Source organism: Manis pentadactyla, chromosome 7 (genome assembly GCF_030020395.1).
Source record: "Manis pentadactyla isolate mManPen7 chromosome 7, mManPen7.hap1, whole genome shotgun sequence".
NCBI lineage: Eukaryota > Metazoa > Chordata > Mammalia > Pholidota > Manidae > Manis > Manis pentadactyla.
In genome coordinates this window covers 104885776-104912956 of record NC_080025.1, presented here as the reverse complement: position 1 = coordinate 104912956, position 27181 = coordinate 104885776, and the positions used below count along the sequence as shown (strand labels likewise).

The window sequence follows — 27181 nt, the reverse complement described above, 5'->3', positions numbered from 1 at the left end:
ACCTGGACATATTGTTCAATTAACTTCATTTTAGATATGAAGTGGAATGCAAAAGAGCTAAGTTTCAAACTTAATAAGAGGAAATGTAGAAAATGGAGCTGTTTTACTTTGTCCTTCAATATTTTATATATCGTCATCTTGGTGCATAATAAATCATTTTTATAGTATATAGTTTATATCTATAGTAGTACTTTCTATTCCACATGATCCCCAAATGTTCCTTTCTCATCTTCTTTTGTCACTGAATAGCAGTAGTCACCTGGCAGAAACGCCACTGCACCATGTCTATGACATGAAGTCTTATCAGGGAATATGGTTAGACATGCCATGAGGAGGAAGAAGTTTAGAAAAGAGTAATTTTTTTAAAGTAGGGAAATTGGGTCAGGCTGAACTTGGGAGCTCCTTAGGTTTAATTCATTTATAATAGCCATTTGTTGAGCTCCTACTCTGTGCCAGGCTTAGTAGGTACTAGATTTATAAGGGACAAAACAGACATTGTCCCTGTCCTCATAGAGTTTATAGCTACAGTACATGGCAGGGAGTGAAGGACTTTCTCATGCCTGAACTTTAAGTAACCATATTTATTCTAATCATACATCAAATAAATCATTGGGTCAAATACTAGTTTTCTTACCCTGAAAAATTTAGGCCCTAGGGTTGCTGGTGTTTGCCCCCATTAAGGCATTTCTGAGACTTACAGTTACCAAGCATTCTTTGAGGGTTCTGGTGAATCCCTCACTACTGTGACCCACTCAAGTGACTAGAGTGAAGTAATGTTGAGGGTTTTTCCTTGAGGATTCTTTCTTGGCCAAGGCCTCTGCACCTCCTTGTGGTTCCAGGCCTTTGGTTTCTCCTCCTTGGATTAACATGGACAAGCAATGAGTGTTGTGCAGGCTCTCAGCCTGGGTCAGGCACTCATGAATGACTCCAGGGGTCTGAGGATGTCTGAAATGAGGGCCTAGAGATGCATGTTTATTTTTTAGGAAATATGAAACTCAGCCGATTCACATGAAGATTTGTCATTCAGAACCTTTGGTGCATTAGAAAAAGCATTGAATAGGAGGTGTTAAGTAACCTGGCTTTTAGCCATTTTCTTGCCATTAATCAGGCAAGTTATGAACCTCTTGGTGCCTCAGTTTCATCATCTGTACAACAGGGATAAGTATTTCCCTTTCTTCTCAGTGGGACTGTTGTCAGGTCAAAGGAAATAATTGTGCATGAAAGGGCTTAGGAAGTAGCTCGACACCATGCATAATCAAGTGTGATATTGCTAATATCACAGCAGATCGTAATGGTGGGGGTGGTCCGTGGGGCAGGGGATGCAGGACTGGGAGAGGAGCGAAAGGATGGAGATGGCATCTTCCCCAATCATCAGATAGAGGATTAGCAATCCTTCCTACTGCCTCTGCGTCCTTCATTCACCTAAGCCCTTGGTCTGTTGCTGTTATGCCCCACCTCCAAGTGGGATGAGAAACAAGTGTCAGGAGAAGGAGGAGGAAATGGCATGTGAATGATGTACACAGAAAAGGGCCAAAACCCCCACCAAAGGAAAGAGTAAGTAAATCTTCTCAGCAAACAAATATGATAAAGGAACATGCTTATTTCTCCTGAGTATGTGTACATCTGGACTTCATGTGGGAAGACATTATGGTTTTAGATCCCGAGACACCTGAGTTTGAATGGGGACTCTGTCATACGTGACTCAGGCCACGTGCCTAGCTCCTGCCAACAATAGCTTCCTCATGGATAGAACAGAAGTGCTCATAGTTACACTTCATGGCTGTTTTGAGGATTTAAAACAATATAATATGTAAAGTTCAGCATAGGGCTTAGCCCCTGTTGGTGGGCTACAAATGTTTGTCCCTTGTACTAGGAGGCGTTCAACCAATATTTGTAAATGAATCTGGCCCTTGACCCTTTTCATGGTTCTTGACTAAGGGCCTGGTACTGTTCTAAGTGCTTTATATTCAGTAACTCATTTAATCCTTTGGAATAATCTTTTGGAATACGTACTACCATTATGCTCATGTTACAGATGGGAATACTGGACTTAAATAGTTAAATGACTTGCCCAAGGTCACTTACCCCCAAAGTGGTGGAGCTGGGTTTTGAACCCCTGCAGTCTGTCTCCAGAATCCAAGTGATTAATCACTGACTTATACTTAACCCCTTAGTTCACTTTGAATGGCTCTGTGTGTCCCTTGGGATGCCCAGCCCCAAGATGTGAGATTCTGTCATCTTGGTAGGGACCCTTCTGCATTTCAGCCTCTGCTTATCCTTGGGAATCCTACTGACTTTAGAAGAAAGGTGGTATGTTTCATAGGCAAGGCCAGAGAAGAGCCTGGGAGGGCTTGTGAGCTGTCCTTGCCAGCCCCTGGCTTGCTGCAAGGGCATTTCCTCTTCCAGGATCTTTATCCCTGAGGCCTTAATGTGGCTGACTCTCTTAGAACAGTATGAACATTTCCCAGAGCTGGGTGACAGTTATCCAAGCATGTAAGGCAACCCCACTCCAATGCGGCCAGTGTGAAGCAGGTCTGCTGGGAGCAAGCCAGCGAACTTGAGGAATACGAGCAGCTCTGCTGTGAGTGCCGAGTTGTATCTATTGCCTGGACTCAGTTCTGTAGAGCTGTGTGACCCTGGGCGTTGAGCTAGACTTTGCTGAGCCATTGCCATGTCCTTCCAAAGGGCGATAACAGTTCTTGATCCATTTAGTACCTTAGATCGAAAACTCAGAGCAAAGGATTATCTCCTTCATTACAAGTAGAAGCCCATTTTCTAGAAAGAAAGTAAGATAATACTTGGGCTTCAATACCCAATGAAGGGGTAACAAAGGGTAGGGGGGACATGAGCTGTGTTTGCCTATTTGTTTGTTTAAAGGAATGTGCTTTTTTTACATAGTGATGTAACTCCTTTTGGGTTCCTGGACCCAATTCCAATGTGTGTGTGTGTGTGTGTGTGTGGAAGGGGGTCTTCCCCCACAGACAACACCAAGCAATTCTTGAACACCAGCAGGGTGTCTGAGAATTCAATTCAATTCTGATGATATCTGTCCAGAAACAGCACCAGATTCCCCAGGTTAAAGGCTCTGCCCTGCAAGACTGCACCCTAATCCCCAGTCCAGACACCAGTCACAAGCCCCAGGCTGTTGACTGTGCTTCTGACCTACTGGCTACAGATTGGAGGTTCCAAAGACTTCCCCCTTGGGTTTGATTTACTTGCTAGAGTGGCTTACAGAACTCAGGAAAAATGTTTACCAGTTTAATAGAAGACACAGTAAAGGATACAAGTTAACAGTCAGATGAAGAGACATAGGGCAAGGTCTCAAATAAAGGAGCCTCTGTCCTTGTGGAGCTTGGGGCCTAGCTTGGTGGCACGTGGAGGTGGTCTGGTTCCCCAAGTGTAGAAGCTCTCCCCAGGAGGAGGGAAGGAGAAAGGGGGAGAGAGGAAGGAGAGGGGAAGAGGTGCTCTTAGGGGTTTTTGTGAGGGCCTCATTGCATAGTCATGATTGACTAAACTTTTGGCCATTGGCTGATTCAGTCCCCAGCCCCTGCCCTTGGCTGGGGTCCAGAAGTCTCTCATTAACACTACATGACACCCTCATTTCACCTTTAAGGCTCTGAAGTGTTTTCAGAACTGTGTATGAAGACCAGATATACCTGGGAAATAATATATTTGGTCATCTGAGTGACCAGGTATTATTTCTTATAACTCATTATATTGCAAGGAAGTTTTAGAAAAATGTATGTTTTTATTATAAAAGTGATACAGGATAATAGAAAAGGGAAAAGGGAAAAAATATCACCCATTGTTATTTCTTCTCAAATTGTTAAAATTTGATTTATTTCCTCTATTAATATGTTTAACTTCTCTTTAATCATACAGTATCATTGTTCTAAAATTTAACATTATAACCCACCCAACTTTCCTCATGTTTAAACTCATGAGAATCAAAGAATTTTAAATGTTATTTAACGGATGTGCCATCATTTAGGTAAACATTTGTTAATATTTGGACACTGAAGTTTTTCCAGTGGTTTTGCAAATGTAAACTAAGCAAAACAGTGATTGACATCTTAGTGCAAATAGAGTTTTGTATATTTAGAATAATTTACTTGAGTTAGACTTTCATACCCCATGCCTAATTTGTGGAACTTCCCAAATGAACATTGTGGTCTGAGGTCAGAGGTGCTCTGGCTAATAAAGCCTTTGTTATCTGTCTTTAGACACTGTTCCAACCCTCCTTTACTTGATATTTTCTTATGAAATAGGTATTACCTGTAATCTCTTTGGCCTTAGAATGTTTTGCCTTGACCCTTCCCCTAACTGAGGCATAGGAAATCTATATAATTTTTTTTTTTTTTTAGATAATTATTTTTTATTGAAGGGTAGTTGATGCACAGTATTACATTACATTAGTTTCAGGTGTACAACACAGTGATAAAACATTTATATACATAATTCTAGGTTCCAGCTATCACCCTACCAAGCTGTTACAATATCTTGACTATATTCCTTATGCTATACATTACATCCCGGTTACTTATTTATTTTACCATTGGAAGTCTGTCCTTATTTTTTTTGTGAGGGCATCTCTCATATTTATTGATCAAATGGTTGTTAAGGACAGTAAAATTCTGTATAGGGGAGTCAATGCTCAATGCACAATCATTAATCCACCCCAAGCCTAATTTTCGTCAGTCTCCAATCTTCTGAGGCATAACAAACAAGTTCTTACATGGAGAACAAATTCTTACATAGTGAACAGTACAAGGGCAGTCATCACAGAAACTTTCGGTTTTGCTCATGCATTATGAACTATAAACAGTTCAAATATGAATACTCATTTGGTTTTTATACTTGATTTATATGTGGATACCACATTTCTCTCTTTATTATTATTATTTTTAATAAAATGCTGAAGTGGTAGGTAGATACAAGATAAAGGTAGAAAACATAGTTTAGTGTTGTAAGAGAGCAAATGTAGATGATCAGGTGTGTGCCTGTAGACTATATGTTAATCCAAGCTAGACAAGGGCCATAAAACATCCACGTATGCAGAAGATTTCTCTCAGAACAGGGGGGGTGAGGTTCTAAGCCTCACCTCTGTTGATCCCCAATTTCTCACCTGATGACCCCCCTGCGACTGTGCCTGTCTTAGGTTGTTCCTCCCTTGAGGAATCTTACCCGTCTCTGGCTAACCAGTCATCTTCTGGAGCCATACAGGGAAATGTAAAGTTGGTAAGTGAGAGAGAAGCCTTATTGTTTGAAATGGTTAGCTTTTTATTTCTTTGCATATTTATGCCCTGTAGCTTCTATGCCCAGCATTTGTCTTGAGGTATCTTTACCACTTGGAAGAATTATGATACTCGGTAAATTTGATATGAGGCACGAATTCTATTTAAGGGTTGTAATTAGGAAGGAAGAAGAAAAGCTATAGAAGTAGCAGGCAGAAGAAAACATGGGAAGATTGATTATTTCTTTGACATATCTTCTTGTAGAGTAACTTCAGCATGTATAGGTTTTAAGCTACTACTTAAATTGCGCACACACATTAACATAATAGGAGTATAGTTACATAACCAAAGCATATCTGTAATTACCAGCCATCTCCAGTGAAACCAAGAAAACCAGTTAGGCACCTTAGGCATTTGTGAAAACTTATCTATGATATGGTGGATATTGTCCAACTGAACTTGAACAGTCTGAGAGAAATCAGACAAATTAAAACAACCCATTCCTGTGGAATGTTCACATCCCTTATGTTCTTTTAACAGTAAATAGTCTGTAGTTGTAAGATTTTGGAGCGCTACAATTTGCACTTCTCCTAATTCTTGGTTGAGTTCCAACAGTATAGATCCAGTCAAATTTGTTGTTTTACTGTATGCACAGGCCAGCTTAGATATCTCCTTCATTCCCATGGCAAGTCCAGGAGCTGGTGGGATGAGTGCATCTACAGCTGTAGCAGTGCGTGGATCTTTGTTGGGGTTTTTTGATGATCATCTTCTGGCATGAGTCTTCCAGAGAGTGCTGATGTTGGAAGTTCTCTTTCATATCGTATCTTAGTTCATTTTCGGGGTAGCCCAATTAGGCTTTGATCTTCTGTATAAACGCAAACAGATCCTTTGCCTACACTTTTATATGCCCTTTATACCCTTGTGTAGAACTCATTGGAGATTACCACACAGGAACTGCCCTTTTGTTTTGTTTTGTTTTGTTTTTGGTATCACTAATCTACACTTACATGACGAATATTATGTCTACTAGGCTCTCCCCTATACCGGGTCTCCCCTATAAACCCCTTTACAGTCACTGTCCATCAGCATAGCAAAATGTTGTAGAATCACTACTTGCCTTCTCTGTGTTGTACAGCCCTCCCTTTTCTCCTACCCCCCATGCATGTTAATCTTAATACCCCCCCTACTTCTCCCCCCCCCTTATCCCAGCCTAGCCACCCATCCTCCCCAGTCCCTTTCCCTTTGGTACCTGTTAGTCCATTCTTGAGTTCTGTGATTCTGGTGCTGTTTTGTTCCTTCAGTTTTTCCTTTGTTCTTATATTCCACAAATAAGTGAAATCATTTGGTATTTCTCTTTCTCCGCTTGGCTTGTTTCACTGAGCATAATACCCTCCAGCTCCATCCATGTTGCTGCAAATGGTTGGATTTGCCCTTTTCTTATGGCTGAGTAGTATTCCATTGTGTATATGTACCACATCTTCTTTATCCATTCATCTATCGATGGACATTTAGGTTGCTTCCAATTCTTGGCTATTGTAAATAGTGCTGCGATAAACATAGGGGTGCACTGATCTTTCTCATACTTGATTGCTGCATTCTTAGGGTAAATTCCTAGGAGTGCAATTCCTGGGTCAAATGGTAGGTCTGTTTTGAGCATTTTAATGTACCTCCATACTGCTTTCCACAATGGTTGAACTAACTTACATTCCCACCAGCAGTGTAGGAGGGTTCCCCTTTCTCCACAGCCTCGCCAACATTTGTTGTTGTTTGTCTTTTGGATGGCCGCCATCCTTACTGGTGTGAGGTGATACCTCATTGTAGTTTTAATTTGCATTTCTCTGATAATTAGTGATGTGGAGCATCTTTTCATGTGTCTGTTGGCCATCTGTATTTCTTTTTTGGAGAACTGTCTATTCAGTTCCTCTGCCCATTTTTTAATTGGGTTATTTGTTTTTTGTTTGTTGAGGCATGTGAGCTCTTTATATATTCTGGACGTCAAGCCTTTATCGGATGTGTCATTTTCAAATATATTCTCCCATACTGTAGGGATCCTTTTTGTTCTATTGATGGTGTCTTTTGCTGTACAGAAGCTTTTCAGCTTAATATAGTCCCACTTACTCATTTTTGCTGTTGTTTTCCTTGCCCGGGGAGATATGTTCAAGAAGAGGTCACTCATGTTTATGTCTAAGAGGTTTTTGCCTATGTTTTCTTCCAAGAGTTTAATGGTTTCATGACTTACATTCCGGTCTTTGATCCATTTTGAGTTTACTTTTGTATATGGGGTTAGACAATGGTCCAGTTTCATTCTCCTACATGTAGCTGTCCAGTTTTGCCAGCACCACCTGTTGAAGAGACTGTCATTTCGCCATTGTATGTCCATGGCTCCTTTATCAAATATTAATTGACCATATATGTCTGGGTTAATGTCTGGATTCTCTAGTCTGTTCCATTGGTCTGTGGCTCTGTTCTTGTGCCAGTACCAAATTGTCTTGATTACTGTGGCTTTATAGTAGAGCTTGAAGTTGGGGAGTGAGATCCCCCCTACTTTATTCTTCTTTCTCAGGATTGCTTTGGCTATTCGGGGTCTTTGGTGTTTCCATATGAATTTTTGAATTATTTGTTCCAGTTCAATGAAGAATGTTGCTGGTAGTTTCATAGGGATTGCATCAAATCTGTATATTGCTTTGGGCAGGATGGCCATTTTGACGATATTAATTCTTCCTAGCCACGAGCATGGGATGAGTTTCCATCTGTTAGTGTCCCCTTTAATTTCTCTTAAGAGTGACTTGTAGTTTTCAGAGTATAAGTCTTTCACTTCCTTGGTTAGGTTTATTCCTAGGTATTTTATTTTTTTTGATGCAATTGTGAATGGAGTTGTTTTCCTGATTTCTCTTTCTGTTGGTTCATTGTTAGTATATAGGAAAGCCACAGAAATCTATATAATTTTGATAATCATGTTATCTATTGATATAAGACATGGGGGAGAATCCTTTCTCAGCTGTATTCAGCATTCTTTGTCCACTCTGCAGTGTTTTAACTTAATTCCCTTTTTTTGATGAAGAGCAGCTGTAGGTAAATAGAAGGAACTTTAATTGGGAGTCAGAAAATCTAGGTCCAAATACGGCTCTGCCCTTTCCTAGTGACCTTACGCATAGCAACTAAGCTTTCTGAATCTCATTTTAATTTTGTTTTCCACTTGGCGAGTGGAAATAATATATTTCTCAGTGGGTTTTTGTGAAGATGAATAGATGATGAGCTTAGGAAACTGTGCAGCGTTATGTAAGTAAAAGGTACAATTATTGTCATGTGTGCAGACTTGTGCTGAATGCTGTCGGTGACACTGAGATGAGCACTTCATCTATTCATTTATTCAATAAACATTTATTAACTACTATATGTGGGGTAATGACCTGGGTGGGGCATACAGTGGTGAATAAGGCCCTGTAAGCCCTGGAGGAGTTTATAGTCTGGTACATCCACAGCTATCTGTCTAGTATGGTAGTCATTCACTACATGTGGCTGGTGCTACCACACAACTGAATTTCTTAAATTTAATTTTAATGAATTGAAATATAAGCTTCAAAACTGAGATCAACTCAAAAGAGTTATGTTTGGGACAACTTGAACATGTGAATCTATGTTTTCACCTGTACATTTTATGATATCTAAATGTAATTATTTCTAGTGAAAATTTAGCTTCCACACTAATATGTGCTACAAAAATAAGTCACACATTGATTTCTAAGACTTAATATAGCATACATGAAAAATTAAAATATCTCATTAATTTTAATGTTGTTTATATGTTAAAATCATATTTTAGCTATATTAGGTTAAAAATGCATATTATTAATGCACCCCATTGTCTTTACTTTTTTAAATGTGGCTACTGGAAAATCAGATATATGGCTTGCATTGTATTAATATTGGCACTGCTGATATGAGTAAAGACATGTGTGATTCGTAGCATGAGATCCAGAGCAGACTGCAGTGCACTGAGCACCAAATGCTCTGGGAATTTTGGGGTTGGCAGAAGATAATCATTCTACTGGCAGGGGTTCGGCAAGACCTCTTGGAACAATGTGATTTGACTGAGACTTGAAGGCAAGATATGCATTTTTATGAGTAGGTTTTGTGATGGGACAGAAAATTTCAGTGAGAAGAATTAGCTTTCCAAGAAACATAGTGGTCAGGGAGTTTAGTGCCTGTTATTAGCAAGTATAGGGGCTTAAAATTTTTTGAAAAGAAAATACCATCAGCATTAGCTCTGCTTTATCTGACATGCCAGGCTCTGCCCAGGTATCCTGCAGTACCATCCCAGTTCCCCAAGAAGGAGATAGAAAATATGTGTGGGAATTTGGGTTGTCACAATGCCTGGAGGTGGGGATGGGGAAAGATTTTTAAGATCCTAACATACAAAAAGGTAGGAATTCTTTTGCTCCAAATGCCAATAGTGGCATCATTGAGAACCTCCTAATATAACAGAAATAATTGCCTTAGGAGCTTTTCTACTTCCCCCAAATGCCTATACCTTCTCCATTCCTCCCTGTTTCAATTTCCCTTGGGAAAATACAAGGCTCTAAAACGTCCAGAAGGTAGATGATTATCCAGTTCTCGGATTGGGGCACAGTTTTTATTTTTTTATTTTTACTGAAAATAATGAGTACCAAAACATAGTAGAAAGGTCATTGTCCTAGGAGTCAGAAATCTGGAGTTTCAGCCCTACCTCTGCCACTTACCTGTGGTATGATTCTGGGCAAGTCACTCAGTCTGATGAAGTTTGTGTAATGAGATCAATAATCCCATTTCAGAATTACTGTGAAAATAAGACAAATGAAATGTGTAAAGTGCTATAAAACATAAGGCACTATTTTGAACATTTTTTAGCGATAATAATTTTATAATAATTAACAATTACAATTACAGGTATTAATAATGCCCACACAATCATTAATATCACATAAAATCAGCAACAATTATTATTGTTATTATCTTATTATATTTTAAAGTATGATTAGTAAATAGTTATGCAGAACACTTTGAACTTAAGAACTTTGCTTCGACAGGACTCTCCATATCTATGCCCACCATTTCCTTTTTTCAGTGTGGTTGTTGGCTGGCAGGCAAGTGAAAGAGTTAATGGGAGGAGGGGCGGAAATGGACAGTCGCAAAGCTGTCTGCTAAACCTGAGCATAACTCTGTTGTTCTCCATCCAATAAGTAGTTTATCCTGTGCAATACCTCGGTAATTCATTTCTCCTTTTCCATTCTTTCCAGCCATTAGTTCGTCTCAAGTCCTTGGCACCTCTCACCTTTCTACCATAATAGCCTCCCAGCTGGACCCTCTGCCTTTAGAATCTCCTCATCCAATCCATCCTACATTTAAAGACTTACAGTGGCTCCCCATTGCCTGCAACATCTGTGCTCAGCTGAGGCATTGGGAGACATTGTTGAATCAAAGTTACTTGTTACTACTAATAATTAGAGAGCAGAAGTCTATGAATAATTTATTCTCTTTTTGTTTTACTCTTTAAAAAACCAATTAGTGCAAGGTGTACTGTATCATTGCTCTAGCGTGGGAGCATAATGGTGGCATTAGAGCTAATGCATGGAAAAATAGCAAATAACCCCCAGATATGCCTGCAGATGGTGTCATTCATCATTTATGTTGTGGGAGAACATAGTTGAGAACCAGTAGCCTGAGGAATAAAATCCGCATTCCTCTGCATGTCATAAAAGGGACCCACGATATGCTCCTTATTTTGTTTCGCTCCTTCCCTCCCACCACCACACCACTCTTGTGTTCCCTAACCTCTGTGCTTTGCCTCAGCCACACCAGTTGTGTTGACATTTGTTTCCTACCGAGCATGTCCTTTTTTCTGTGGCAACAGCAGTCTGATTAGCCTTGGAAAAACCGTTCTTCTACTCTTAGCCCATGTGGCTTGTGTGGGGCTGCCAATACCTTTGACCTCTGGGTTAGGCCTTGTATCCCATGCTTGACTGGCGGAAGTACAGAATTCCTTCAGCCCTGGAGATCTGCTGCAGGTGGGCAGGTGCCTCTAGCTGGGCCAGTCGGAACCAACCTGGGGTTTTGCAGGAATTATTGGGAAAGTGGTGCCATGCTGGTAGGCTGTGTGTCTGGTCCTGCCAGGGGCCATGCTGCTAGCACGAGCAACAGCCTTCCTGGGTATGAAGCTGACACAGAAGACAATGTGCTGAGAGGAAGGTGGACACAAAGTCTTGGTGGCATCATTTGGGTTAGCCCCTGGATCCACTTGCAATCAGGTAAAGCTTGGTGTGATGAGCCAGGGTAGTGTCTGTCTGCTGCTCTTGCTTAAGACAGTTTGAGTTCACTTTCTGTCATCTCAGGCCAAGAGTCTTGACCACTGTACTGGACTCCTTACCATTCCCAACCTTGGCAAGCCCTTAACCATTTTTACCATGGTGTGTTTTTGCTCATGGCCTAGAATGCCTCTCCCCATCCCTCAACCTAGAAGTATTCTATGTGTCTGTCAACTGCTTTTCCTTCCTGCCTGGGCAGGAAGAGTCTCCTCTCTGTGTCCTGTGGCCCAGGGCCACACGTGTCATCGCACTTCATCTTAGAGTAAGCTGCACGTGCATCAGAATTTCTGACCCCTTACCTCTGAGATACTTAATTTCAGATACTTTCTTATTTAAATGTATATCCTTAACACTTTGTGCAGCTTCTACAAATAGACAGCACATATTTGTTGACATGAATTTAGTAGAAAAAGAGAAATACTAAAAGGAAGAAATAAAAAAGGAAAAGAGAAAATGTGTATTTTGCCCTTTAAAATGTGAGTTTTGACTTGGGCTGTGGGTAAAAGAATATGGGAACAAGTTATTGAATAACAAGTTAAACCTATTTAATCTTTTTCTGGGAACTGTTTATATTTGACAGCTGCAAAATGGTAGCTCCTTGATGGGTGGAATTCAGTGTGGCATGTGGGGATGGCAACAAGAGAGGCTGAAGCCATGATTCTGTTTAAGTTATATAAAGTCATAGTCAGTGACACTGTGTGCTGTGCAGCTGAAAATCTCCTACCAACTCTTAGGAAGTCTCTGAGGACTCTTCCCTTCCCACCATTCCCTAGTTCAAGCCATCCCCACTGGGTGCTGTGGTGGTCTTCACAGGGTTCCCTCTGTGTCTTCTGTCACATGCAGTTCATCCTGGATGTGGGGTCAGAATGATCCTATCGATCTGCTGCTGTCAGGCCTTTTCTTACAAACCTCAGGTACCTAAGACGTCTCTTTAAAGCATCACATAAGACTTGCTATGGTATTGCCTGAAATTTCTTTTACAGGCTCATTTTCCAGTACCCCCATTCTTCCCTGTGATGTTCCAGTTAAAGGGAAACCATACGACAGTCCCTACTGTACCATGCCCTGCTTTGGTAGTTCTCTTAGGGAGAGCTCTCCTCCTGGAATATTCAGGTTCCAATTCTGCAAGACCAAAAGCTGTCGTCCTTTGAAACCACAGGTGGATGCCACCTCCTTCCCTTTCCACACCCTGAACTTCCCTAGAAAGTTTTGGTCATTAGAGTGATTTATATATATATTCTGTATTAGGATAGGCTAGCTGCTATAACAAACTAGCCTCAAATCTCAGTAGCTTAAAACAACAAAACTTTATTTCTCACTTGGCCACCCTCCTATGCCTCCTGAACATCCCTTCTGTCTGGCCACCTCCAAGAAGAAACTCAGGAATTCACGTATCCTCCATAATGTGGCTTTACCATCTCAGAGGCCTTAGCTTCCAACTGCCTGTCTAAAGAGAAGGAGAGAAAGAGAGAAAATGGTTTTTGCTATGAGATGTGTTAGAGGTTAGACTGGGAAGCAGAGCATTCTGTTTCCACCCACACGCCACTAGCCAGAACTGAGTCATATGGCAGCAGTCTAAAGCAAGGATGGCTGGAAGTGCAGTGTTTCTCTGGGCCTTGGAAGGAAAGTGGGATTGGTGAGCCTCTGGCCAGTCACTTCCACCTCCCTAGTGGAGAAGTTTGTCTCATCATTTCTTCACCCTTTGGCATTTCTGAACACAGCACCCCAGACACAACAGGCAGCAGTGAGGTTGACATGCACGAGGACCTGTGTATGAGCAGCACCACACACACTGTCTTTTGTTACTTTAATTTTGCTTCCTTGCTCCTAAGCAGAGACAAAACCTTGAGTGCCATCATCATCTTTATACTTCCCTCTCCCCATTTCTCCTCCTCCTCTGCCACCTTCTTCATAGTTTCTTTTTTAAATTATAGCTGACACATTGTTTTCCTTCTTCTCCCTACACTTTTCCTCCTCGTCATCTAAATTTTTCTACTCCCTTCACCTTCTCTTAAACTCATTTTCATTTTCACCCAAAATGCAACTAACTATTAAAGGCCTATGTTCATACAAAGTTGGGGATGGAAATGAGTGTGTTCTTGGACAGTGGTGTAGATAAAGTGAAGGTTCCTGTGGTCAGGATTCGCACCTGGCCCTGGTTGGCTAGCTCACGACACGTGTGCGCTGTATGTCCTTATTGACTCTATAAAAAGAGCTCAGCCCAGTGCTCTGCGCTACACAGTGGCAGGGCCGCACGGCTGCTGGAGAGCAGAGACTGGAGTGGTGGCAGTGCCGAGGACTGAGACTGAAATGGCTACGGGGACAGAGAGGCCCAGAGGCAGAGACCAGCGTGCTGCGTGCAGACTCGCTCTGAGTGGACGGGATTCTAGTGCTTGACCTGCCACCCTGGGAATAAAGTTGGGTTTAACCCTTTCACCCCAAGAATGTTCCACTGTCATTTTTTGGTCTCATTGAATCCATAGTGAACTTGCCCAGGGTTGAAACCCATTGGCAAGACAGGTGGAAAAACAGGCAGCTGTTCCATTTCCTTGTATTCTTTCTTTGGGAGGTGTAAACAAACTTTTTATTTGGGAATAATTTTAGATTGATGGAAAAGTTGCAAAGATGATGCATAGTGTCTCCATATACCCTTCACCCAGTTTCCCCTTATGTTAACATCTTACATTTCTATGGTACTTTTGTCAAAACTATGAAACTAACATTGGCATATGCTATTAACTGAATTCTAGTTAATAAAATTAACTAGATTTTGCCAATTTTGTTTGGATTTTGCCAATTTTTTCCACTAATATACTTTTTCTGCTCTGGGATCCCATCCAGGCTAGTGCATTGCCCTGGGTTTTCACATCTCCCTAAGTCTCCTCTGGTCTGTAACAGTTCTCAGTGTCTGTTTTGGGTGACCTTGATAGTTGTGAGCTGTACTGGTCAAATATGGTATAACTTGCCCTTCAATTTGGGTTTGTTTACTGTTTTTCTTAGGAGTAGTCTGGGGTTGTGTGTTCTTGAGAGAAGACCACAGAAGTGAAGTTCTCTTCTTATCAAGGGGTAATAATGTCCACAGATATCATTCATTATGACAGATTGGCTTACTTGTTTAAGGTAGTGTTCACCAAATTTCTCTACTATAAAGTCACTCTTTTCTTCTTTCCATACTTTCATTCATTGCATACCAGTCACTGGGAAAATAGAAGTTCCTATGGCCAGGGTCCTCACCTGACCCTAAACTACTTGATAATGTAACTGGCCTACTCTAGGCTAATGCTTCCACACCCATAGGCAATAAGCTATTACTGACCGAGTCACTATATAAAGAGCTCTGCCCAGTGCTCTGGGCAGAAGCAGAGATGGAGGTGGATTAAGTACCTGTGGACTACTGGATGCAGAGTGATTCTAGTGCTCAACCTGCCACCATGAGAATAAATCTGGGTATAAACCCTTTTGCCCCAATAACATTCCGTTGTCATTTCTCTGTCTCACTGAATCCATAGTGAACTTGGCTGGGGCTGAAACCCTCAGGCAAGATAGTCATTAAGCCAGTCTGCACTCAAGGGGGATGGGATTAAGCTCCACTTCCCAGGAAAACATCTGCATAATACTATTTGGAGTACCCTCTTCTTTATGCTTCCCCACTTAAATGCTTTCAAAGTCCCTAAATAGATTTGAACCTCAATGTCAGACATAAATCATAGCCTTAAAATCTATCTCCCTGACAACTAAATGAAGAGCCTTGCAAATTTTTATTCCATAGATAAGAGAAAGAGTCCATCCTGAGGAATCAAAACAAAGAAAGCAAATGAACCTATTAGCATATAATCATTCTGTGAAGTAGCACACCTTGGAGTTGGCTAATAACTGAAAAATACACTCACTGCCTCCATTATTCATGAATGCACATCATCACTCTTGGGTGAAGTGGTGAGGCACCTAGGCTTTTCAAAATCACTCTGTCTTTGTGGCAGTCAGGGTGCTGAGGTGCTTTGTTGGTTGGTAAGGGAAGAGGGCAGGAGGGTGCATTTAGCCACTGTAACAGCCACAATTACACCCTGCATAGCCAGCTCAGAGCATCACATATGTCAGGGAGGAACCTGCAGAATGTCTGATGGGAGGTGGAGTTTCTGGCTTCAATGCCTGCTTTCTCAGCTGTCAGGAAAAGTGTGAAGGGAATGCTTTTGAATAAAAATTGAAATGAATCACAGTTCTAATTGTTTTCCATTTATAATCATAGTTGGGTGAGATCATCTAAGCGGATTGCTTCATTCTACATGTGAGAATCTACAAATGATGTGAAAAGTAATGCAGCTGAGTGCAGGAGCCAGGCCACCTTAAGACTTGCCTGCTAGTTCACATGCTCACTGGGGCCTACAATCCTGAGAGGCAGGTGCTAGAAGAGAGGTGTATGGGTTTTGGCATCAGACACACCTGAGTTTCAATCTTGACATTGCCATTTATTAGTCAAGTGATCTTTGCCCCTTCATCTCTCTTGAGCCTCAGATTTCTCCTTGCAAACTGCAATTAATGAAATTTTCTTTGGATGCTGTGCAATGATTAAGTATGTACCTGGTATGGTGGCTGCGTCAAAATGCTTTTGGTGCAATTAGCAGAAAATCCAACCCACAGCTACCAAAATAATCAGAAGAATATTTATGTTATTTTTTGTAAATGGAAGCATAGTAGTAGGATTTCTCCAGGATTGGTTGCTTCATAGGCTCAATATTGTCATCAAAAGCTCAGGTTCTTTCCATCTTTCTACTCTGTCACCCTCAGCAGGATGGGTTAGTCCTTAAAGGAGCTTTCCTCATATTTCTAATATGGTTGCTGAAGTTCCAGGCATCACATTAAAATAGAAGACAAGTTCCAGAGGAAGATGAGGCATCTTTTCTGGGTCTTTCTTTGGATTGAGGAAATCATTTTCAAAAGCAACCGCACCCTTACCCTTCCTTCCCCAACTGGCCACTCTTCATGTATCCTTGACTAGAATTAAATCATAGGTTTGTGTCTAAATCATGAATTGCCGTAATTGGTTTAGACCAATCAGGATTCATTCTTGAGACAAAGACTGGTTCATCCTCCCTAATGCAATGGCCACACTTTTACCTTAAAAAAAAATTGGCTTCTGTTAAGAAGCAGAAACATCTGAATATGTCAGCACTTTTACAGATCTGGCAAACAAAGTTACTATGATAATTCATGAGTCTGCTTACTGGCCCAATTGATTAAATGTAGATTATCTCTCTTCCTTCCCTTTAAGTTGGTTGGTTGGTTCATTCCAATATTGCAGAATCTGAATTTGGAGGAATCTCTCTAAAGCATGTCCAAAGAATGATTACTGTCTCTTCTTGAATTCTGCCAGTATACAGGGGTCTCTTCCTGAAGCATGGCTGAATGGCTTCTGGTAAACCAACCGTGGGGTTGTATCTTGAGTATATTTTTATAGTAAAATGAAATATTTAATTAAATAAAATTACAAATTCAGTTCCTCATTTGCACAGGCAGATTTCAAGTGCTCAATAGCTATGTGTGGCCAGTAGGTACTCTATTGGACAGTGCAAATTATTGTACCAATAGAGTAGGTACTCTATTGGACATTTCCATCATTGCAGAAAGTTCTACTGGACACCACTGCTCTTGATTATCCTCCAGACATTTTCAGACTCAGGACCACTAATGTCTATGTATGAATTTAATCATTTGATGGTTGAATAAAACCCAAATATATATATATTTGTGTAGAAATACATGTGTATATATATGTATTTGTTGAATCACTGTATATATATACATGTATATTGTATATCAACTATATTTCAATTATAAAAGAAAAAATAACAAAAACAATTTATGGGTCAACATTTAGAAATTCTTACTGTAAGTTATTTCTCAGTTGATATATTCTCATTGTATGTACATTTGTAGTATGACTTTTAATTACTTAGTATTTAATTTGTGCCTAGTCATTTATGCCTATGAAAGTCAACTCTTAGGTGGTCTGGGAGTGCTAATCTCTGGCCATATCATTTTCTCTCTTGTCTTGGTCTGTCCAATATTCTGCATTTCCCAGCTGTTAACATCTTCATCAACTAGAAGATGAAGGAAGGAAAGTGTATTAAATTCAGATAGTGAAAAATTCCAACTTGTCAGTGTCTTGGATGAAGGTTTGGTGAGAGAACATTGGTTCAGATAAGAAGTTTGGACCATCTGTTGATTCAATTATCTACTGATATTATTAACAATAGTACCTTATACTGGAATATGCCTTTCACAGTTGTTATCCCCTTTAATTTTTCACAATGAACCTGTATGTTATTGAATTATCCTCATTTTCAGATAAGAAAAGAGACTAGATTACTGTTATATAATATGGTGAATTAGTTTTTTAATAAAATAAGAATTTGGCTCCATAATGCTCTCACTGAACATACACAATATGTTCAAAAAGATTACAAAATGAGAATTTGACCCTAGAACTCCTGATTCACAATCCAGTGCTATTTATATTATCCCTGGCTGCCTTTCTTTGTTCTGTAATATATCTTTGTATCTTTTCATGTTGCCAGAGATATTTAACAAATGGCTATTCTAAACTCTCATAGGAAGTTGTGAAATACAAAATGAATGGGCTCAATTCATAAGTAATCATGGAAGAGCTTGAAGATCTTGACATAAAAGGTGTTTTAAATTATAATTACATAAAAGTATTTAAGTTACAGTAGAATATCCTTGTCCAGTCAGAGACATAGACACTTATGGACTGCTGAAGCCTCTTATTTTACTGTAAATAACCATTTCCCTGTACATGCTGGGATGGTGGCAGAGAGTGGAGGGTAGGAGCAGGCGATTGTGAGCTGAATGGACAGACATGTCTTTTTTCCCTAATGTGTTCTCTGTTATACTGTTTCCAGAGAGGAAGCACTCTTTCAAAACTGATGTAGACCAAACATGAATAATAGGTTGAGTGAACTGGATAACAAATACTGAAGTGGAAAATGATTATTGCTTCTTTCATTGTTCTGATGATTAATAGCCTTGCTCATATCCTCTTCTGCTGCTTTTCCAGGGGACAGAGGATCTGCTAGCAATGCATCCAGCCTTCACCTGGTGATCATTCAATTTTAGAATATTTATTTAACTGTGGCCACTAATCAGCTTTTTTCCGGACAGTCTCCATATTGCTTTTTCATAATGGTGGCATCCAAGCAAAGCATACAATAGGGATTAATTTGATAGCGTTGTCCAGAAAAACGGACATTAAATGTAGATTATCTCTCTTCCTTCCCTTTAAGTTGGTTGGTTGGTTCATTCTAATATTGTAGAATTCTAATATTGTAGGGCTGAAGGGGTGCTGCAACTGCACAGCCCTGGAAGAACCAGGTACTGCTGACGTCCTAACTAGTGGAGAGTGGAAATGGAATTTGCTGGGGCTGGAGGTGAATCTTCATCTATTTTTAGATTGAAGTGGATTGCTTGCTTTGCATCTTTTCTTGCAGCATGAAAACTGGTTTCTGGAAGCAAACTTGCCTTCACAGTATCTCTTATATTTAGTATTTTGTAAGGTCTTTATTGAATCAGACCTCTATTTTATAAAAATACCATGATATTCTCATGCCCCATTCTACAGGAATAAAATGAATGAATGAATGAATGAATACATGACTCTGAGAGTAAGGGTGAACCACATAAAGAAAATACAACACTTTCTAAATATGGGGTTTAAAAAGGAAGCCTCCCAGGTATAATTGCATCCTTCTTTTCTATTAAGGAAATAAATAAACAATACCAAACCACTTGCAATTAAACAAGTGAACTCCACATGCCTTTTCATATGAAGGCAACTTTTTGGAAAAGGAGGCAGGCATTTTAGATTCTGTTAAACTCAGAAACTTCCTCTGTTTAATTACAATACAGTAGAGATCTTTTAAAATTGAGATATAATTGACTGTGACATCGTATTTGTTTCCGGTGTACAACATAATGATTCAATATTTGTATATACTGTGAATGATACAGTATAGATTTATCCTGGGAGCAAAGAACTGAGTTAACGTTACCTCAACATGGATCCACACTTGAGCAACTTGGGCCTTGCCGTTACGCTATCTGCTTGTTTTGGCCTTTCCCTCTTTGTAACTAAATGAGCATTTTTACTAGAAAGAGTCCTTTGATAAGATTAAAAGTCCAAGGGAAGAGTAGCAAGGAACTATTTTTAACCAGTTCATTCTTTCAATAAATATTTACTGGGTATTTATGATGTGCCAGACACTTCTGGGCACAGAGGAAGCAAAAATGGGTGAATGAATTAGGATAAGTTAGCAGGGTTGACCATAGAGGGCTATCTGTACTTCCTTCAAAGTGTCCCTTGAGAGGTCTCCCTTCTCACCATTGGTACCCCAAGACTTTTTTCAAAGTATTCTTTCCAACAATCTGCAGGACTTGCTCTGAGAGGAGTTCTGGTAAATGCGATTTTCTCCATTGTATCACATTTTCCTTGATCTTTTAGTGTTCCTTCTAGATTGGCATGTAGGGAAGCAATACTCCAGGCTCTTAATTTGCTATGAACCCTTTTTTTTGGTTTTTCTTAAGACTTTAGGTCTCTGAATTGAGGTCCCTGAGAGTCCATTGAATGGTTTTACTTAGGAGCAAGTCCTAATGAGTTTTGCAATTTAGAAGTTCTCTGTCATCAGAGTGAAGAATAGAAGTCCTTGCCGCTCTTTTTTGCCTTTTTTTCTTTCCTCACCCTGTTCCTATTGCAGTTTTTTCTCTGCTCTTCTTTGGGACTTCTTTTGTCTCGTTTCCACTCATTCCCATGTTGCCAAATCTGATTGCCCGAAACCATCAAGAAACCTGTCGGAAAATTCTGGCACCTTGTGGGTGGAATGTGGACGGAATCTTGATTCACATAGTTTTATCCTGACCATCTCATCCATCAAAAGACAAAGAATGTGAAACAGGGCTTAGAACACAAAATACCCAAAACAGCAAAAGTAGCAATAATAATAGCGTTTATTACTGTTATTATTATAATGGGGACTGGGCAGGCCTGAGTGAGCTCAGGAGATGCTCTGTACTTCTGTCATTACTCAGTAGGGAGGTAGTAAGGTGAGAAAAGCTATAATTTTTCAGGGTCTTTGCTTCTTTCCTTTTTCTCAATATGATGCACATGCTGATGCTCTTTAAGTACTTCATGATCTTCTGCACCAGACTTGGTTGAGGAAGAGAGTGGTACAAAGGAGTCTGCTTACCTGCTGGAGGGACAGAAGGGCTTTGGCCATAAACAGCAAGCGAAAGACTGTGGAGATCACTTTGCAGTTGAGGAACAAGGGGTCTCATTATGCTGAAGATACACATATAAACATTGGCCGTACAGAAACAGTACTAGCTGATCACCCTGACTCCTAGACTTGTATTTTTTGCAGCATATACCTCAGGGAAGGGAGGAAAAAAAGGGTGGAGAGGAAGAAATCCTTAATTAATATTCATATTTTGACCAAGTTTGTAATGTATTTTCCTTGTCTTAGTTACTTACCTTCTACATTTTATAGTGCAGAAGTGTTCTTTTTTCTATGGGTTAGTTCTCAAAATCTATGGTATTTTTCCCTGGGAATGTAGGTAGCTTCTCTAGTGAGAGAGAGAGAATTGTTTAAATATGAGGCACTGTTCCTTTGGCTCTGATTTTCCTGTTTGGTACTATTTTCTGAAAATAAAAAACAACAACCAGAAAGAGAAATCTATAAAAAAAGTTAATTAAGTAAGCAATTGGCTTGGTTTTTGGACTTGTGTGTTGGAACTATGCTTCCATTATTACTGCATGAGGTATGTTGTTTCTAGGTAACAGTGAAGAAAAATCTTGGAAGCTCAGAATCACAATTTTGTAATTCTCTAACTTTGTTAAGTACCATATAAAAGAACTTAAGGCCTAATTATATTGGAACAATGTGTGCTCTATTTTAATCCTGAGCTGAGCTAACAGTCATCGGAAAGATTATTTCTGTCTCAACTCAGAAGAAGAAAAAAATATATGAGCCTATTAAAACAATTTAGGGTCTTTGAATGAAAGCAATAAAGAAGTTATACTAGTACAAGATTGTTTTTTGTGTTATTTCAGGTTAATGTGGAGTGACTTGAAGAGAGTAAATGCATAAAGATTTGAATCTGAGGAAAACTGGTTAACTGTAGGCAATTGAAAAGCAAGAGTGAGCTCATTAGCACTGATTTTTCTTCTTTTGATAAATCACTACTAACATAACTAATGAAGCTGAACATTTTTATAATATTATAGACCACTTGAATTTCTTCTTATAAGTGTCTCCTGATAATATATATTTCTTACTGATTGTAGAAATTCTGACAGTAGAACATTTGTATGTCATAATGTTGCAATTTCTTCCACCTATGTTGTTTCAAGTTTATTTGTGCGTTGACATATATGAATTCTTACAAAGTCAAATTTCTTAATTTTTCACTTTTTCAGATTTAGAAAAATTAATATTCTAAATAAAATTTCTAAATGAATAATCCACTTCCATATCCTATAAACATTTCTTTAGACTAGTTTAGCATTCACATAGCTCCATTTTTTTATTTGTATTTTTAATGCAATCATGTTTATTTTGGTGTCTTGCTTAAGACAGGCACAAATTACTTTTTTTGCCGAATTTCTACATAGGTAGCACAATACCAACTCTTGAAATTCTATCTTCATGAATGTTAAATGTAGCCCTTTTCATATGCTAAACTCTGAAGGTTTTTCCAGTTCTTTTTTGACTTCCAATTCTAATTCATTAATCTGCCTATTTTTCCTGCGTTATCACATTGTTCTATTTACTATAGTTTTAAAATATATGTATTAGTATCTGGTTGGGTAAGTTTCCTTTCTTTACTGTCTATTTTTTCTTTTTCTTAGAAACATCTTAATCAATGTATACATTTAAACATCCAGGAAAAACTTAAAGTATCTTTGACATGTATCCCTTAAATCCTATTGAAATGTCATTGAATGTGTATATTATTTTGGGGATAACTTACATCTTTACAGTACTGAATCTTTCAGTCCAGGAATTGGTGTGGTCTCTACTTATTCTAGTCCTCTTCTATGTTCTTCAAGATTTTATCATTGTTTTTGGATATGGTTCTTGTTATGCTTATTTATAGGCATCTTATATTTATTATTGCTATTAGAGGACCCCTACCTTCCACTGTATATTATTTTGATTATTGTTTGTGTGTAGGAAAGTTATTATTTTTTGTAATATATTTTTTTACTTTTCTATCTGAATTCTTACTGGTTCTCTTGAGTTTTCCTGGTAGACAATCCTAGCATTTGCTGATAAACTTAGAAAAGTTTTCTTCTATTAGTCTTTGATTATTACTCTTGTTTCATTGGTTTTGCTCTTTCTTTAGGAGCTTTTATTATATTAAAGTACTCCTCAGTGTTTTTCTTTGCATTCTGAAAAGGTCTTAAATTGGTCTTCCACATTAATCCCTGTGTCAGTTAGGGGTCTCCAGTGATACAGAACCACTAGGATATGTGTATGGCTAGAAAGAGATTTATTATAAGGAAGTGGTTCATGCTGTTATGGAAGCTGGCAAGTCCCACGATCTGTAGTTGGCAAGCTGATAACCCTGGAGAGTCAATGGTGTAGTTCCAGTTGAAATGTCAACAGACTTGAGACCCAGAAAGAGCAGTTTGAGTCTGATGGCAGAAAAGAACCAATGGCCCATCTTAAGGCAGTCAAGCAGGAGAAGTTCCCTCTTACTAATGGGAGGGTCAGTTTTAGGCTGTTACAGACACTGGAGCATTTCCCATTAAGCTACTACTTTCCTGAAAACCCTCTGGCAGCTCTCAATAGAAGCCTTAGATGAGGCAAGTCTGGAGTTGCATTGAAGGCTTTGACTTACCCTGCGGCTTTTCAGTGTCATTCTGTATGTTTCCAGCTGTTAATTTTGGCTTAGCAGATCAAGTGTTTGCAGTCCCCCTTTATTTCTTCCACTTTCCTGAGAATCCTCTTGAACTTTTTTTAGACTTAGAATTTTAGTATAAAGAGAGGTTGTCCATGTATATCCGTCCATGATTGATGTGAAAGGAAGGGATTCAGTGCGGGAAGGAGAGAGAATAAAATAAAAACTCACTTTCAGCTTGCTATTGAAGCTGGTACCTTTCAGCTCCCAAGTCCCCATGCCTTGCATACCCTCTCACAAATTGTCTGGCTTGGCATTTGGTACTACTCCCCATCCTGGAGGAGTCCTTCTAGAGGGAGTTCTGGGTAGGCTTAGAAGTCAGTCATACCACCATAGTATCACAAATAGTGTAGAGCAACTGCAGAATGCTTTGACCTAGAGGTGCAAATCATGTCATGTCTTATTTTTCTAAATTATTTTCTAAATAATATTTCTAATTTTATTTTAAGCTCCACTAGTTCTGGTTGGGGGAGAATTCTGTCACTAATTTTTATTGCAATGCTCTTTCTTCGCTACAGAATCATGCAAGGACCTCACCAGTTATGTGTGTCTTGGGAAATGGAACTGACCTTAAGTCCATGTTGGTCACCATAATTGGCATCTTTCCCTCTGTTGCTAGATGCTCCATTTGAGACCTGGTCCTTCATGTCTGTCAGGCTGTGCTTCTGTACTTGTCAGTGGTGATGTCCAGAGGATCCCCCTGGCCCCCGCCACCAATTGTAGACTTGACCATGGTAATACTGTGCAACCCTGCACTCCCTCCTCCCTACCCCTTACTTCCAAAATACTCATATGACTTCCCAGGCTCTGGGACACAGAGCACAGCTCCTTCATGGGAGCAGAAGGGGAATAGCTTTAATGCTATTGGTTAATGAGTTCACTAAAACATCCTACCCTCCAAATTAAAAGCATGATACCAATTTATTTCTCAATAACTCACTCTATTCCAGAATTTCTTTAGTCACTTAGGAGTAAAAGGTGAACAGTGGATTTTTGAATGCTCTTGACTACAACCTGTCATAAGAAATATGATAGACTGATCAAGAAAATAAGAAAGAAGATAAATGACCAATATTAAGAATGAAAGAGAGGACATCAGTGTAGATCCTGGTACACACATTTGTATATGTGTGCATGTGTGTGCCCACACAGGTGGTAAACTGACCAATTACCCTAAGTTTGAAAGGACTTTTAAGACACAAATTGGTGAAAGAGCTATACTGGAATTCGAAGGCTTAGGTTCCAGTTATAGCTCTGATAATAATTTTGAGTAAGTCTCTCAACTGCTATTGGTGTCAGTTTTACTACCTATAAAAAAGAGTGTAATAAACCTCCACTCATAGGTCCTGAGACCCAAAAGGAATCATGTGATGTCACCATATGAACTATTAAGTGCCATTCACATATGCAATAATTTTCTTGTAGTTGTTAGTATTATTAGTGGAGTTTGGTCAAATAGCTCTTGGTCACAAATAGCTCTCAAGCAGTTTGGAAAGCCTACTTAGTCAAACTGCTTGAGAGCAATATTTTTCTCTTGACCTTTCAAAGAAAATCTCTCTGAGGAATTAGATAGAAAGAAAAGTTGATCATGTTAAAAGAGAAATTTCAAGGATGGTTTCCCTCTGATGGGCTTCCAGATGCATTCCAAGTGAGGATTTTGATTTGTACATTTTGCTTCTGCCTGCTTCCAGGAGCAGAAGAGCAGAGATTTTCACTTGCATAGTTGAGTAATAACTTGCAAATAAGAATGCTTTTTCCCATATGGTCCAGGAAGTCGCAGTGAACTGAGGAGTGCCAGCACTCCATTTTAATGCTTAGTTTATTGCCTTGAAATGGGCTTTTGGGTGCTGTTGTTGAACTTGTCCAGAAATGTGACTGAAGCTCTGGGAAGAAATACTTATATGGTTATAAGGGGTACAGGTTTTATAATTCTATAGTTTTGTAGTCCCAAGCAATAGTGAAAGAGGACTCATCACCTAATAGGGAATGTGACTGAGAGGGCTGTCAGACCTACCTCTCTTGTTATGACTTCCTCTCATTCTCTTGTTCCCCACTCCCTCAGCTCCCAGCTTTCCAAGGTTACTGCACCTTCTATGTTTCCAACAGCTCATCATCCCTCTCACCCCAGGTAGTGGAATTGGGAGAGGAAAGTACAGGTAGCAGAAAAATTCTGGCACCTACTCTTTTGCTGTTTTGCATATGCATGCGCCTATTCTGAGCAGCCCCCTGCCATTTGGGGAGGTCATTAAGGTGTTTACTTGGAATAAATCTGACAAACCCCTGCCTGCTTCTTGATTATTATGATGCATCAGCTTTGATCAAAGCAGCAAGGACATGCTCCTCCCATCCTCTGAGAATAGCAGGTAATACACTTGCTATCTTATGGGGTTTGCTGAGCACATTAGGAGTGTCCTTTGGCAATGAGGTAGGTACAGCTCTGTGCTAGTAGAAGAGAAGTATATCACATCTTCCCCAACTGAGTAGCACATGAGCACCCCATAGCAGATCTAGGTGCAGAAATAAAAGGAGGAATGGGTTGACTAAAACGATGTTTCCAAAATACCACCTTTAAGTTTCAAAGCAGAGGAATATTTAAGGAGCAAACTGTTGACTCACGCTTCTCTAGTACTTCAGGGATTTTAAGGGCTTGGTCTGAGGAAGTTCATTTAAAAATCCATCATTCTCTCTCTTTTTAATACTATAATCTCCTGAGATTTCCTTACCCTTTTACTTGAGCAGACCTTTCATGTCCGTACCATTTGTTTCCACTTTCTGTGTCCCTTAGTCATGTCCAGCTTTGCATGATGGGCTTCAGACAAGCCACATCCTTCCACTGTGCAAAGCCTTCTGGGAAGTGTAGTTTTCTCTCTGATGACTGTTCTCTTCAGAATCTGCCCACGCAGCTTTCATCCATTGTCTCCTCAGTGCACTGAGGACAAGGCGGAAGTTCACGGGGCAAAGGAATGGGGAAACAGGCTGAAGGCTCCTACATTTATAATTGTCTCTTGTAGTGATTTAAGTTATCACATTGTTGGTGACTGACCATTTGACAGATGGCCTAGACTCACTGGCTTCTTTGGCTTATCTTTCCTCATTAGGACTATTTAGCTTCATAGAGTTTAGAAGATATGGGGAGCTCAATGTGCAAATCTTTGTTATAATTTTTATTAGAGATTATCCTTCAGACGACTACTGGCCAATGTCATTTCTGAACAAACATGCAAAAGTTCTAAGAGCATTATCATATTGAATCTAACCCTCATAACCAACTTAAGTCTATGGCAGAAATGCAAGGATAGGGCAGTAGTAGAAATTCATAACATTACTAACTATATTGATTTAAAAAGGCCAATATCCATTTCTTTTTCCCTGTTTTTCCTAAGTTATTTTATGATGGTAAGAGCACTTAACATGAAAGCTGCCCTCTTGATTTTTCAGTGTAATGTGGACAATATCCATTTTTAAGTAAATCTCTTATAAAAGTAGAAGTAGAAAGACAGTTATTTTTAGAATAACTAAAGAATAGTAGTGAGGGAGGATTTTCACTATGGGAAAAATGTATTATGAAGCTATAGTGATTAAAATGCTGTATAGATGCAAGTATAGGTAAGAAAACAGAATGGAAAGTCCAGA

General features: G+C 39.5%; 1 protein-coding gene and 1 long non-coding RNA gene across 4 annotated transcripts in view; one reads left to right on the top strand and one right to left on the bottom strand.

Annotated features, from left to right (window-relative positions):
• PDE1C (phosphodiesterase 1C) overlaps positions 1-27181 on the top strand; it is a 479464-nt gene that overhangs the window by 115983 nt on the left and 336300 nt on the right. The window lies entirely within an intron of this gene.
• LOC118918492 (uncharacterized) lies at positions 14787-26362 on the bottom strand. The gene is made up of 3 exons (XR_005027159.2): positions 26272-26362; positions 23489-23612; positions 14787-20835 (listed from the first exon to the last, which is right to left on the bottom strand). It is a non-coding gene; the product is annotated as an uncharacterized LOC118918492 (long non-coding RNA).